The sequence below is a fragment of the Cetorhinus maximus genome, chromosome 25 (assembly GCF_964194155.1).
Source record: "Cetorhinus maximus chromosome 25, sCetMax3.hap1.1, whole genome shotgun sequence".
Classification (NCBI taxonomy): domain Eukaryota; kingdom Metazoa; phylum Chordata; class Chondrichthyes; order Lamniformes; family Cetorhinidae; genus Cetorhinus; species Cetorhinus maximus.
The window spans coordinates 8,870,013-8,884,649 of NC_135903.1; the positions used below are offsets into that span (position 1 = coordinate 8,870,013).

The 14,637-nt window shown below is 43.0% G+C and overlaps 1 protein-coding gene across 7 annotated transcripts in view; it reads left to right on the forward strand.

Moving 5' to 3' along the window:
- srcin1a (SRC kinase signaling inhibitor 1a) overlaps positions 1–14,637 on the forward strand; it is a 382,976-nt gene that overhangs the window by 63,476 nt on the left and 304,863 nt on the right. The gene's annotated exons all lie outside the window — the stretch shown is intronic.

Consider the following 14,637-nt stretch of genomic DNA (forward strand, 5'->3'; position numbering starts at 1 on the left):
ACACTTCAAAATACTTAGATTAAAAACAAAAAACTGCGGATGCTGGAAATCCAAAACAAAAACAGAAACAGAAATACCTGGAAAAACTCAGCAGGTCTGGCAGCATCGGCAGAGAAGAGCACAGTTGACGTTTCGAGTCCTCATGACAGGTCAACTGTGCTCTTCTCCGCCGATGCTGCCAGACCTGCTGAGTTTTTCCAGGTATTTCTGTTTCTGTTTTTGTCTTCAAAATACTTAATTGGCTGTAAAGCGCTTTGAGAAATCCTGAGGTTATGGAAATGAAAGACATTCTTTCTAACACATTGAGGAGGACATCAGTAAATAGTTCAAATAAAGTACTAAGAATTGGGAGAGGGTATCAGTAAATAGGGTTTTTTTTTCACCTGAAGACAGGTGACCTGATAAAGATCTTTAAAATTAAGCAGGGGTTTGATAGGATAGATTTAGAGCAGATGATTCCAGTTGTGAGGGAGCCCAAGCACTATGAATCCAATGAAGAATTGAGGAGAAAATGATTTCCCGGGGAGTGTGAGAATGTGGAACTCACAACCACAGGAAGTACTTGAAGTGAATAATGTAGATGCATTAAAGAGGAGGCTGGATAAATACATGAGAAGGATATGGTGAGATGCAGTAAGGTGGGAGGAGGTTCACGTAGAGCATAAACACAGCACAGAGTAGTTAGGCCAAATGGCCTGTACAGTATAAGTTGATTGATTCTTCACTGTGGACATAGATGCCTTCAAATCCAGATTTTCTTCTTCCTCCCCTCTTGACAGCATTGACCAGCAGCCAACTCCACAGGCACAAGCTAGCCTCTAGCACATCATGCACTTGGCACTTTTCATCTGTTGGCATGGTGATGTCTGTGGTGGCTGGCTATTTGTCTATATGCGCCATCACAACTGAACCCAACCCTGTCATCTGATGTCACTAAGGATTATTGACTCATGACTGACTGTTTTCAGTTCACCCCTCCCCCCCAAGCTGAATTTCATTGTGGGGCTTTACTCCTGGCCTAATTGAGGTCACCATGTACCACAGAGCTAGCAAGGATGGAGTCTTGGTCCTCTCTGGTGTGTACCACTCAGTCACACGATAAGCAGTGCATTTACCAGCTAAGCCATTTCTGTACAAATACTTCATTTGAGTTTTGAGAATATCCCTTCTCCCCTTGATCCCAATTTTCCCCACGCTGAAACACATCAGTTCTACTAGCCACCAATGTGGTAAGTGTTGCTCAATTCTCAGTTACTCAACTCATCACTTCATGAAGCTGTTTGTACATTGTTATTGTGAAAATAACTTAGGAGGAGTGGGGGATAGGGACGCTCCATCTGATGTCCTTTTGGAGAACATAATCTGCTGTCCTTGCCCCCAGTCTGGACCTATGCATGAAACCTGTCATCACATCTTCATGGTTGACCCTTTACTGCCCTCTCTTATGTTGACTATGTCAAGCTGCTTCATCTTATGCAGGTGAACGAGAGGACATTGCCTGTGTTTGGAGGGGCATGGGGTTGGGATGGGGTGGGGCGGTGGTAAGTCCAATATTGACCTCAATATTACACACAGGAAAGGTTTGGGTGAGGGAAAGGGGTGCTTAAAAAGCTAAATAATGGAAACACGTCCCAAAATGCCAAGTGGAACTTTATTAACATATTTAAACGAGGTTTCCATTGTGCAATTGACAACCCAATTTAAATTTCCTGCTGCTGCATTGGTTTCCCCAGTGTCAGGAAATGCTGCAGTGAAAGGGAGTTGGGAGCTGCCACCTCCTCAAGGTAAATGTCTTTAATAGGCCAGGAGGAGCAGGGGCGCTTCCCACATCCCTCTAGGTAAGCTTCAGTCTCACCCACGTCCGATCTCCAGCCTCTCACCCCGCAAGCCCCTCTCCCAGTGACCAAGGATCCCTTGTTGCGCCCTCCAGCCTACCAGCCAAACTCTCCATTTCACTGGCTGCCAGCTGAAAAACTAAAGCTAAAAGGTGATTAGGAGGCCCTGCCACCTAGTCGGACAGGACCTCCACACCCCTGGCCTTGCCAGGTTCCCGAACCCTCCCCATCTCCCTGTAAATATCGGGGCTCATGTTTCAGTGAGCATGTGGTTAATCTGAAAACAGACCCCAGAGGCAGATGGCAGAAACAGAATTGTTTTATTCAAATGTAGATTAGAGATATTTTTTTCTGAAATGAATAATTTGAGACATAGTCTATGAGTAATTTGTGACATAACATGTAAGTATAGTGTGCTTAGGAGGAACAGACGGTTCCCAAAGCTCTCCACCACTGGGGGTTTTCCTCGTCTTTTGTCTGGATCCGTTGTACACTAATTAATAGTGATAAAGTTGCTATGATTAAGTCAATAACTCCATTGTCATTGTATCATGCAACTACCAGGATGATAGAATGTGAACTAGATGGACTGGTCTTTCTTCCAGCTATCCCTAAGTCCCTATGAAATGGTCCAGCAAGTATTGCATCGTGTGTTGGGGCTGCTCCAGAAGCTGCTCCAACAGCATCTCCTCAGGGCAATGCGGGATGGGCAATAAATGTCACCTTAGTAATGACTGCTCCATTCCAAGAACAAATTTAAGTAAAAACCTCAGTGAAAAGATTCCCCAGGCTGTACACAGCCTGGGAGAAAATCTTGCACATTTATCATGTGCCCATTTCATATTACTTAGACACATTTTCTCTCTCTCTGTGCGTATTTTTGTTCTTGTGTTCAAATCCCTTCATGGTTTCAACCTTTCCTATCTCAGCAATCTTCTGCAGCCCCACAACCCTTCAAAATATCTGCGTGTCCCTGAGTTTAAGTGCTCCACCATGGGTGACCACGCCTCCAGCTACCCAAAACTCTGGAATTCCTTCCCTAAACCTCTCGGCACTTTTGTCCTCCTTTAAGATTCTCCTTTAAACGTAGCTCTTTGACCAAGCTTTTGGTCACCTCACCTAATATCTTGTTATATGTGGCTTGGTATCACATTTTCAGTTGGATAATTGCTCCTGTGAAGTTCCTTGGGACATTTTACTACATGAAAGGTACTATATAAATGCAAGTTGTTGATGTATTCCACCCCCTTTCATAGACCAGAACCATTTAGGTATGGAATTTTCTGGCTTGGAAGGCCAAATGTGACTGATGACACTGTGTTGATGACAATCAATTGAGCTGTGACTTCCCTAAACAGTTAGGGTTTGCCCTTCCCGATCGCAGAAACATCACCCACACCATTGTGACTATGACCATTTAGTGGCATTTTATTTGCTTTTGTATTGCTGATTTCTGAAGAGCATATGGTTGCCAACCCTCCAGGATTGGCCTGGAGTCTCCAGGAATTGAGGATCAATCTCCAGCACATGGCTCTGTGCAACCCTGGAGAAAAGTTATGGGGACATTAGAAAAGATAGTTTTTTTTTCATTTTCTTTGAGCATTTCTCTTTACCAGATATAAATCTATTGAAATTGGGGGATAAAGGCTGTTTGGTTGACAATGAAGCATTATCCAATTGGGTCTTTTTGCTTTCCAATTGGCGTAGGAAGGCTGTGCATCACCAGGATGGTTGTATTGGTTGTCTAATGGCTCAAACATTGGGCAAGTCATGTGATAAAACCTCCGGGAATGTATTTAATCACAATTGGCAACCCTATAAGGATGTGAAGTGGGGAAGGGGTTGAAGTGGGGGAATGTTATGGGGAGATGGACTATTTGCAGTGCACAATAATGACAAAACAGATTAAATCTTTTTTTTGATGCTGACTAGGTCCTTGTTCACAGTCAAACTGAGGTGGGAGGAGCAATCATTGTCTTTAATATATCAGGCGTTACCAGGACTGTGTAAGGCTGATCTTCATTTTAATCAGATTCGGGTTCCATTGAGACAATCTTTTGGAATTCTGAAAATTCCAATGTTTTGTAAATCCCAAAGGTGGTTACACCTTAAGGAACTGTGGTTTAATCATTTACTGCATTCTTGTGTGTGCGACAGAGAGGCTGTCATCACTTCATATATCTTTTATGTGGCATATTGCAGAGGCATAGAGCTTACCATGGAAACTTAGACCAGAATTTTCCAGTCCCTTATGCCGACGGGATCTTCCAGTCCGGCCAATGTGAACGGAGATTTCAATGACTTGCTGGCCCCGCCTAATTCCAGCCTTAGAGGCTGAAAGAGACTGTTCAGCCCATCATGCTGGTGGAAGCACTTTTTGAAAATAGAATATTCTGCAAATGCGGCAGGTCCATCAGCAGCTGGAAAGCACCCGACAGGTTAAGGGTGAACAGAGAAAGAAAAAAACTTGCATTTACAGAGCGCAATTCAGAGCCTCAGGATTTTCCAAAGTTGTTGAAGCAATGAATTACCTTTTGAAGCCTAGTGACAGCTGTGACTATAGGAAACGCAGCAGCTAATTTGTAAGCTCCTAAAATCAACAATTTAATCAACAGCTATTTTGATGTTGGTTGAGGGATAAATATTAACCAGGACACCAGGAAGGACCCTCTGTCCATCTTCAAATAGTAATTTGGGATCTTTTACATCCATCTGAGAGGACAGAATATCAACTCGGGTTTAACATCTCATCCAAATGACGGCACCTTCAATAGCCGGCACTCCCACTCCCACAGGGAGTGTCAGCCTGTTATTGTGTACTCAAGGCTCTGCAATAGGTCAAAAACTTCAGATTCAGAGATGAGTGTTCTACCCACTGAGCCAAAGCTGACATTAATGAGTCACTTGTAGATTAAAAATTGGATACTAGGGTTTATTTCTAGAGGAATAGAGTTGAAAAGTAAAGTTATGCTAAGAATTATATTGAACATTGGTTAGACCTCAGTTGGAGCACTGTGTACAATTCTGGTCACCATATTATAAAAAAGATATAGAGGCACTGGAGAGGGTGCAAAAACGATTAACAAGGATGATGAATACCAGGATACCAGGAGAGGATAGAGCTCTTTTCTCTTGAAGAAAGGTCTATAAAATTAGGAAAGTTTTTGATGGAGTTGACATGGAGAGAATGTTTCCACTTGTGGGGACGAGCAAAACCAGAGGCCATCAATATAAAATAGTCACTAAGAAATCAAACAGGGAAACCTCTTTACCCAAGGAGTAGTGAGAATGTCGAATTCGCCACTAACAAGGTGTACTTGAAGTGGCTAGCATAGATTCATTTAAGGGGAGGCTAGTTAAAACATATGAGGGAGTAGGAAATAGAAGGTTTAGCTGATAGAGTGAGATGAGGAAAGACTAGAGGAGACTTGAGTGAAGCATAAATATCAACATGGGCTGGTTGGGTGGAATGGCCCGTGCTGCAAATCCTCCTATATATGTAAGGGATAATGATGAATTTTCATAACCTAGAGGCGCTGAAAGTAATTGTAACACCCCCATTGTGCTAAAGGCTCAAATAAGTCAGCTTCATGTTTGCTGGAGTTCTGTGATTGCTTAGCCACTCACTGAAGCATGGAGAGTGGACGAGTGGAGGGCTTTTGCATACAATCTAACCCCCCCTGTTGAGAGGTGTCTCTATCTCTCTCTCTACACTTCTTTCTCACTGTACTGACTGCAAGCTGATGTGGCCCACTCAGGCGAGACAGACAGGTTTTGAGAGACAGACAGCCTTGAGATTTGAAGTCCCACCCTGACTGTGCTCAACCGAGCTAGCCTGAGGAATCAACAACATTTCTTGATTCGCAAAGAGCTGTGAGTCAAGAAAAATATTCCCAGCCTCCCAGTGCTGAGTTGCGAGAAATTGGAAAATAATGTTCCAGCAATAAAACACCAAGATAAGAAGAATGAAAAATCGATTCCAATCTGTTTCTCTCATTGAATTGGATATTGATTCTATATCTCTAAGATCTGTTAAGCTGTGCCTGGTGGAGATGGGGAATTAATATGCATTTCATCAACATGAATCTGACAGTACAGAGAGTTCTTATAAAGAAAGTGGTGTCTTTTGGATGAGACATTAAACCGAGGCTCTATCTGCCCTCTGGAAGTAAAAGATACCATTGCACTATTTCAAAAGGAGCATAAAAATTCTCCCCCATGTCCTGAGCCAATATTTACACCTTAACCAATATTACCAAAAAAAACCCTAGATTATCTGGACATTATCTCATTGCTGTTTGTGGGAGCTTGCTGTGCGCAAATTGGCTGTTGCATTTCCTACATTACAACAGTGACTACACTTCAGAAGTACTTCGCTGGCTGCTAAGCACCTTGGGACATCCTGATGTCACAAGAAACACTATGGAAAATCTATCTTCATAATTGTACAGTCATTATAGCAACCTGAGAGCAATTGGGGAAAGAAATACAATTTGTATAACGGCTCTCACAATAATGTCACGGGATTTTTACCTTCACCTGTGAGGGCAAAAGGGGCCTCAATTTAAAGCTTCAAACCAAAGATCACAGAGCCAATAGTGCAGCATTTCCCTGGTACTGCACTGAAAGTGTCGGCCAGGATTTGGTATTCAAGTGCAGTGCTTAAAATCATGACCTTCTGACTCAGAGGTGAGAATCTTACCAACTGAGCTAATGTTGACACCTTAATGACAAATATAGCTCTGTAATAAATGTAGCATAAGGCAAGTTCTGAATATCTCACTGCTCTGAATGTAGATTTGCGAGACAGATTGACATATTTCTAACACCTTTTGATGACTTCATTAAGTTTATAATTCCCTGCTGGACCTCGGAAAATTGATAGGTATCTACCACCACAATGGAAAGCAGACTTTTTGAAAAGGGCTGATTTTTGTTTGTTGGAATCTTAAGCACAGGAGCAAATTTCTTTGAATAGTCAGTACACTAATCGCTAGGGCTTTATTCCAGTGAATTTTTCTGCATTGCAATTGCAACAGGTTTAGAAAAAGGGTCACTCTAAGTCTTGTGATTATAAATCTGGAGCGGTTCTGTTAACTTTGGGTAGATTACAAAGGTATATGTTTGGGTTGTTTTGTACACCTGAAATCACAAAACCTGGAGAGTTTTGAGGAGAGGGACAAGAATATTTCTGGACAAATGGAGTTGAAGGACTGAGCCTGATTTTATCAGTGGAATGAGGATTATTATTGGGAGAGCACGATTTAAGTCTTTAATGTTCGAAAAGCTCTTAAAAATATTCTTTGCCTCACCTTCACTTTTCCCCCCCATTTTCAACATATTATCCTGCACTATGAACCTTCACCTTTCACCAGATTTCTCCGTTGTAAAAGGCATCAATAAATAAGAACCAATTTGATGTAGAATGTGAGCACAGAACTCAAGGACTGGTTGAAAATGACCATCCACACCAAAATGAGAAGCTGAGGCAAATACCATAGATACATTTAACATTTAAAGGGAAGCAAGATAAACATAGGAGGGAGAAAGGAATAGAAGGTTATTTTAAAAGGGTTAGATGAAACTGAATTGGAGGCGACTCATATGAAGCATAAACACCAGTATGGACCAGTTGGACCAAATGGCTTGTTTCTGTGGTGTAGATTCTATCTCATTCTCTGTTAATACTTCAAGGTTGAAGAAAATTTTCTTCTTAAATGAACTAACTCCCATCAAAATAAGTTAATGCTGAAACACCTCTTACAATAAAGAGCTAGATAGACATCTTTTGGGCATTGTGGGGGAGATTTTACAGAACGGTATTGAGTAATTTAAACGCCTGGCCTTAATCATGAGAGAGACCTCAGTATTTCTCTCCCCTTTTATCCTTGCCCTTGGTGAGTAGAGGGATTGTTACTCCCTGGAGCAGCTCTGGGCTCAGCTGTATGAGCTCTGGCCTCGGACTGGCTTCCTAACTTAATGGTAATGAAACTGTTGACTTCAACCCAATGGCAGCTTCTCCAGTCAACAGTTTCATGGGTTACAATGCCAGCAGTTTTGTTAATCTTTAATTATTCCTATGAAGATATACAGCTGATGGACAGAGACCTTGATATCCCCTGTTGGTCCATCCTCTGTAGTGTTAAAAGTGCCCGTACTCTGAGATGGTGAAACTCTCCATGAGGTACACTGGGTGCTTGGACCAGAGAGGGAATGCTTGTTGCAGGGGGACAGACCAGCATTGAATCGTGGAGATGTGAAGATTGGAAGAATATCCTGGAATTTCACTTGATCATCTTTGGGGATTAGAGAGATTTATACACAGAGGTAGAATAGGTAGATGGAGTAGAGTCTATGGTGGAACAGAGTGGACATGGTTTGATAGGTAGGATGGCCTTTCCTTAATCCATGATTTTGTATGTTCTCGCTGATTGTTGGTGTGACTAAATAGGAGTTAAATCATAGGATTACACAACAAATAAGGAGGACATTTGGCTAATGTTCCCACTAAACATGCACACAACTGTGCAGCAGCTGGAAGGCATCCTGTGGGCTTTGTTCCTCAACAGTTAATATCACAAAAGAATTTAAAATTACTTCGTATTGGAAAAAAAATGGCCCCACACAACCAAGATTTACTGGGAACACTGCCTTTGGCCCATTGTCCTTATGTGGCTTATTTGGAAAGAGCTCTTCAATTAGTCCTGCTCCCTCGCTCTTTCCACAAAGCCCAGTAAATTATTTTCTTTTCAAGTATTTATCCAATTCCCTTTCGAAAGTTGCCATTGAATTTGCTTCCACCACTCTGCTTGGAAATAATGTGTTAGGAGGTGGTGAGATTGAGTCTCAATTTCAACACTGAGGGAATGCAACAACAACAGCAGCTTGTATTTATATAGCCCCTTTAATATAAGAAAATGTCCCAAGGCATTTCACAGCAGCATTATAAAGCAAAATTTGACACCAAATTACTTGGAATTCCAAAGCATAGGGCCATGGCAGATGAAGACACAGCCGTCAATGGTGTTGATTAAAATTGGGGATGTTCGAGAAGCCAGAGTCAGTGGGGCACAGATATCTCAGAGGGTTGTACGGTTGGAGAAGATTACAGAAATGGGGAGAAGGTGAGGCATGGAGGGACTTGAAACAAGGCTGAGAATTTTAAAATCAAAACGTTGCTTAACTGGGAGCCAAAATAGGCCAAAGTAGGATAGAGGAAGAATGTGTAGGGCAGCATATTTGAAAATTGGAGTGAATAAGAGGAAAATTCAAAGGAATCAATGGCCGTAATATCAGTTTAATAGAGTCGCAATAGGGAAAGGGGCTGAGTGAAAGGTTGTCTATCAAAGTACCAGCCTTTTCTCACATCTTGTCCAGGACTGAGGCAGAGCTATAAGAAGAGCCTGTATTGATATAAGAGCAGAGGCTTAAGTGTTGAATGAAATTGAAGGGTTTTTTGATGGGGTAAATAAATATTTGGCGTGAAGATTGTTAGATAATTTCAACAAAGAGGAGGAATACTCTCCAACAAAGCTGTTCTTTCAAGATCATCGAACAAAGATAAACGTTTGTACACAGACCAGTCAGTCCAAGAACACTGTGTTACTTTCAATGGTAGCAACATCACATTCGACAACCCCCTTTCTTTTCAACATGTTGCTTGGGTGCTCTCTCAATTCCAGCAAAGAAACTGAGGAGGAAAATAAAAGGAGAAAGATATCAGGGCTGAAGGGAATATAGAAAAGCTACAATAACCTGCAGACACTTGCTTCTCCCACCCTTGCCTGGCATTGACTCATCACAGGACCTCCAAATAGCTCTCAGCAGTAGCTTAAAAGGTGGTTGTTTTTCTCCAGGTGGTTGTTCAATGTGAACATTTAGAGAATGCAATGATCATGGCATGAGCTGTGAAAGGCACAGACCTCTGCATAACAGCCAAAGAGTCTGATGGTCGATGAACCTCAGGTGCCTGGTGTTTGGATCTAATTTATCCCCGTAAATGTACTACTCTGAGCCATTGCGTGAAGAGGAGTCACAGTCACTAGCCCTGAACATGGTAAAGGCTGCAGTTCCAACCCTCCGTCCATGGATTTCCACCTCAATTCAGAAGTAGAATTCTTGCCCCTGAGTCAGAGGGTCATGGGTTCGAGCCACACTCTGACACCAGGCCTACCTGTGGCCTGGCTGACTGGGTAGTCCTTAAAGGGACCCCTGATGACTAACAGCAAAAATTTAAGTTTAAAAAAACACTTATCTGAATGTGGAGCTGGGGGAATGGTTGCTTGCAGGAGTATTGTCCCCCAGTTCTATATTAAAAACATGAGCCATTGCTGACCCCTTCTCCCTCCAACCCCGGATCACCACATCCACCACCCCCTCCCAACTTGATAGACACATTCCCTGTCTCTTCCCCTCCCCCAATGACCACATCACTCCTCCCCACCCTTTTGCTTCCCCTTTAAATACTTACCAGGTTCCAACGACAGCAACGCAGTGACCTGATATAGAAGCTTCTTCGCCATCGAGTAGCCTGGCAACTCCTAGTAGGTGTCTGCAGCTCACTGGTGGTATTTAAGTGAGATTGTGCTCAATATCAGGTGAGCATCAAGCCCACTCATTCAGACGCGGGGTTCAATCTCTACAAGTCACTACCCCAAGGTGTCGAGGTGCTGTTAGGTTGCCAACAGTCCAGGGATGTCCAGAAGTCTCTAGGAATTGAAGATAAATCTCCTGGGCCTGAATTTTTTATTCGTCGGGCGGGCGTGATGGGCGAAGCCGGAAGCAGACGGGAAATGGGCCTCCACCTGCAATTGGCCCCTGACCGCGATTGGCCAATTGACAGCCAGCGAGCATGAAACCCGCACTGGGAAAGGCTCAGTGCTGCCTGGGTGGGAGCGGGGAGAGGACAGGCATTGATCTAACTGAGGGTGTGGGTGAGCACTTCTAGTGAGCTCCCTGAAGGCAGACAGCTGCCCCGGGGAGCTGCAAACCTCCACAGGATCAAAGAAATGACAAAAACGCTGCCAAAAAATGTCCATGCAGCACAATCAAGCACCTGAAAGCAAACCTCATTAAAAAAAAAACTGTCCCCAGATATCTCTTTTTTAAAATTTCCCCACAGAGATTTTATCCCACCCTGGATCGAGGTTTGACCAAAAACTGTGAATGCCGCCTGGGAGAATGGCCCATCCGCCAACTGTAAATGTGGACGGGCCATGTGAAATTGCTGTTAATTTCATCCTTAATGGGCATAATTGCCCGTTTAATTGTCAGCGGGCGCACTGCCGACTGCCGCGCGCACCCACCGAGCGAAATCTCGTGTGAGTGCGCCATGACATCGGGACGCCCGCCCGACATCATCTCACGCTGTTTCACGTCCGATCAGGTTGGGTGAGCGCCCACCCGCGGGGCGTAACATTCTGGCCGGGGTCACGGTGATCGAAACCTGGGTAAAAAACATATTAAAAATGCATCTTTTATTAATTTTCTTTGACTACTTTATTTGTTGTAAAAAAATTGGATGCGGAAGGATGCTATTTGACAAGGTGGGGTGGTATGAGACTGGACATCATGTGATAAAACACCCAGCCTGACTTGGCGACACTAAACTACTGAGACACAAGTAGATCCAGGCAGCGTCCTGCAACTATTCTTCTCTGCAATGTTAACGTTCATTGCCGAAGTAGCCAGTTTGCAATTCTGGAATGAATGGCAGCAAAAGAAAAATGACTTGATGTAAACATTAATGGAATTTAAAATCAAACTAAATTTTATACCAATGTACCAAGAGGCAGAGCAACTTTAGCAAAATAATGTGGACCTTTCAATGTTTGTTCTTTCTCATGCTTATCTCCAGGACTGTACCAGCCAGAGCCAGAGCTGGTAGCGGTGATGCTCTCAGTCACGCTGAAGTGTAAATTCTCATTCCCCACCTTATCGCAGCCCAGCAGAAGCAACTTAACTTGCTTCTCTTTTCAGAAAATAGAATCTTACAGCACAGAAGGAGGCCATTCAGCCCATCAGGCCTGTGCTGGTTCTTCGAAGGAGCTGTCTAATTTAGTCCCACGCCCTTATCTTTTCTCCATGACCCTGTAAAGTGAGTAGTTCATTCAAGTGCATATCCAATTGCTTTTTGAAAGGTTCGACTGAATTCTGCTTCCACCATCCTTTAGTATATTGTGGATCAAGGAATTTCTCTTCATTTCACCTTTACTTTGTGAATTATTTAACATTTTTGACCTTTGATTATTGACCTCTTAACCTGAGGAAAAGATTTCCCTCTAATTGCTCTCTCAAAGCTCCACATAATTTTGAATATTACTATTAGGTCTTCCATTAAATCTCTCTGCTCTAAGGAGAGCAATTCTAGCTTCTCCAGTTTCTTTTTTCTATTTATTCATTCACGGGATGTGGGCATCACTGACTAGGCCAGCATTTATTGCCATCCTTAGTTGTCCTTGAGAAGGTGGTGGTGAGCTGCTTTCTTGAACCGCTGCAGTCCATGTAGTGTAGGTACACCCACAGTGCTGTTAGGGAGGGAGTTCCTGGATTTTGACCCAGCAACAGTGAAGGAACAGCGATATATTTCTAGTTCAGGATGGTGAGTGGCTTCATATAATTGACCCTTTCATCCCTGGGATCATCCTGGCAAACCTCCTCTGTACCCTCTCCAAAGCCTTTGATATTGTTTCTACAGTGTAATCCCCAGAATTGGGCACAATACTCCAGGTGAAGCCTAACCAGTGATATGTAAAGAATATAATCCTTATTTCCTCAATGATCTCTTTCATCTCCAGTTATTCATGAGTAAATGCCCCTGGTGTGGTCCATAGCCATTTATAATCATGAAATGTAAGGATACAGACAGGCAAATAGTCTTGTTTAATTGTTCCCCATTTACATGATGTCTAGGGTTGGTAACTCCAGTTGGATGCACTCCCTGGAGGAAGCACCACTTAACCTTCCACCTCTAACCATCCTACCCCTACACACCACCCATTGGTTCATCCTCTAGGTGCATTGCTTCCCAATGGCCAATCAGAAAGCTGACAGACTCTTTATTATACAATTGGATTAACCTTGACTTTGTCAACCAGCATCTTTTCTCTCAAAGCCAATATGTCAACAACCAATCAATAACATTCCTATAGAACTAAACGACAACAAGAACTTATTTTTGTTTGGTGCCTTTTAACACAATAAAACATTCCAAGGTGTTTCACGGGTGTTTTATTTGAAAGAATGGCATTGAGGCATGTAAAGTGATATAGGTTAAATGACCATAAGCCTGGTCTAAGAGATAGGTTTTAAGAAGTAACTTAAAATAGGAGAGAGAGGTAGGGACAGGGTGGGGTAGGGAGATAATCCCAGAATTTAGGTCCTTTCATCCACTCTATCTAGGCCCATTATGATTTTATCCACCTCAATTAAATCTCCCCTCGGCTTCCTCTGTTCCAAAGAAAACAACCACAGCCTAACCAACCTCTTCTCATAGCAAAAGTTCTCTGTTCCTGACAACACCCTCGTAAATCTCCTCAGTAACCTGTCGCAACTGGACACAGTACTCTAGCTGTGGTCTAACTAGTGTTTTACACAGTTCTAGCACATACTCCCTCAGAGGGTGACAAATCTTTGGAATTCTCTACCCCAGAGGGCTGTGGAAGCTCAATCATTGAGCATGTTCAAGACAGAAACTGATAGATTTCTGGAGACTAATGACATCAAGGGATATGGGGATAACACAGGGAAATGGTGTTGAGGTAGATGATCAGCCATGATCTAATTGAATGGCGAAGCAGGCTCGGTGGGCTGAATGGCCTGCTCCTGTTCCTATGTTCCCTGCTCTTATGCATTAGGCCTTGCCCAGTAAGAGAAAGCAAACGACGTGCTTTCTACAACCCTTTTTCTATTTACTTTTAGGGATCTGTAAACATGCACTCCAAGGTACCTCTGTTCCTCTACACTTTGCAGTATCCTACAATTTATTATGCATTCCCTTGTCTTGTTCATCCTCCCCCAGTGCATTATCAGGAAAGACTGAACAGGTCTGGGCTCTTTTCTCTAGAAAAAAGATGCTAAGGGATCAACCTGATAGAGGTCTTTAAAATTATAAAAGACTTTGACAGGATAGTCATCGCAAAGATGTTTCCTCTAGTTGAGGGGCCAGCGGTGTAGGATAGTCACTAAAAAATCAAATAGGGAATTCAGCAGAAACTTCTTTACCCAAAGAGTAATGAGAATGGCAACTGGAGGAACAGTTCAGGCAAATAACATAGGTGCATTTAAGGGGAGGTTAGCTAAACATATAAGAGAGAAAGGAATAGAAGCTTATGTTGATTGGATTAAATGAAGAAGGGTGGGAGGAAACTGGTATGGAGCATAAACACCATCCTGGATCAGTTGGGCCAAATATCCTGTTTCTGCACTGTAAATACTGAGTAACTACTATGTATATATTTGAGTCTTGATTGAATACAGTGTTGTGTAATTGCACTTGTATCCAGCAGATGGAGCTGAACTTTTTATTCATCCATTCACAGGATGGGAGCATCACTGGCTGGGCCAGCATTTATTGCCCATCCTTAATTACCTTTGAGAAGGTGGTGGTGAGCTGCCTTCTTAAACCACTGCAGTCTGTGCCCACACCCACAGTGCTAACAGGGAGGGAGTTCCAGGATTTTGATCAAGTGACAGTGAAGGAACAGCGATATATTCTAAAGTCAGGATGGTGTGCAATTGTGGTGGGGGGGGGTGTAGGGCTGGGAAACATGCAGGTTCCCACATGTCTGCTGCCCTTGACCTC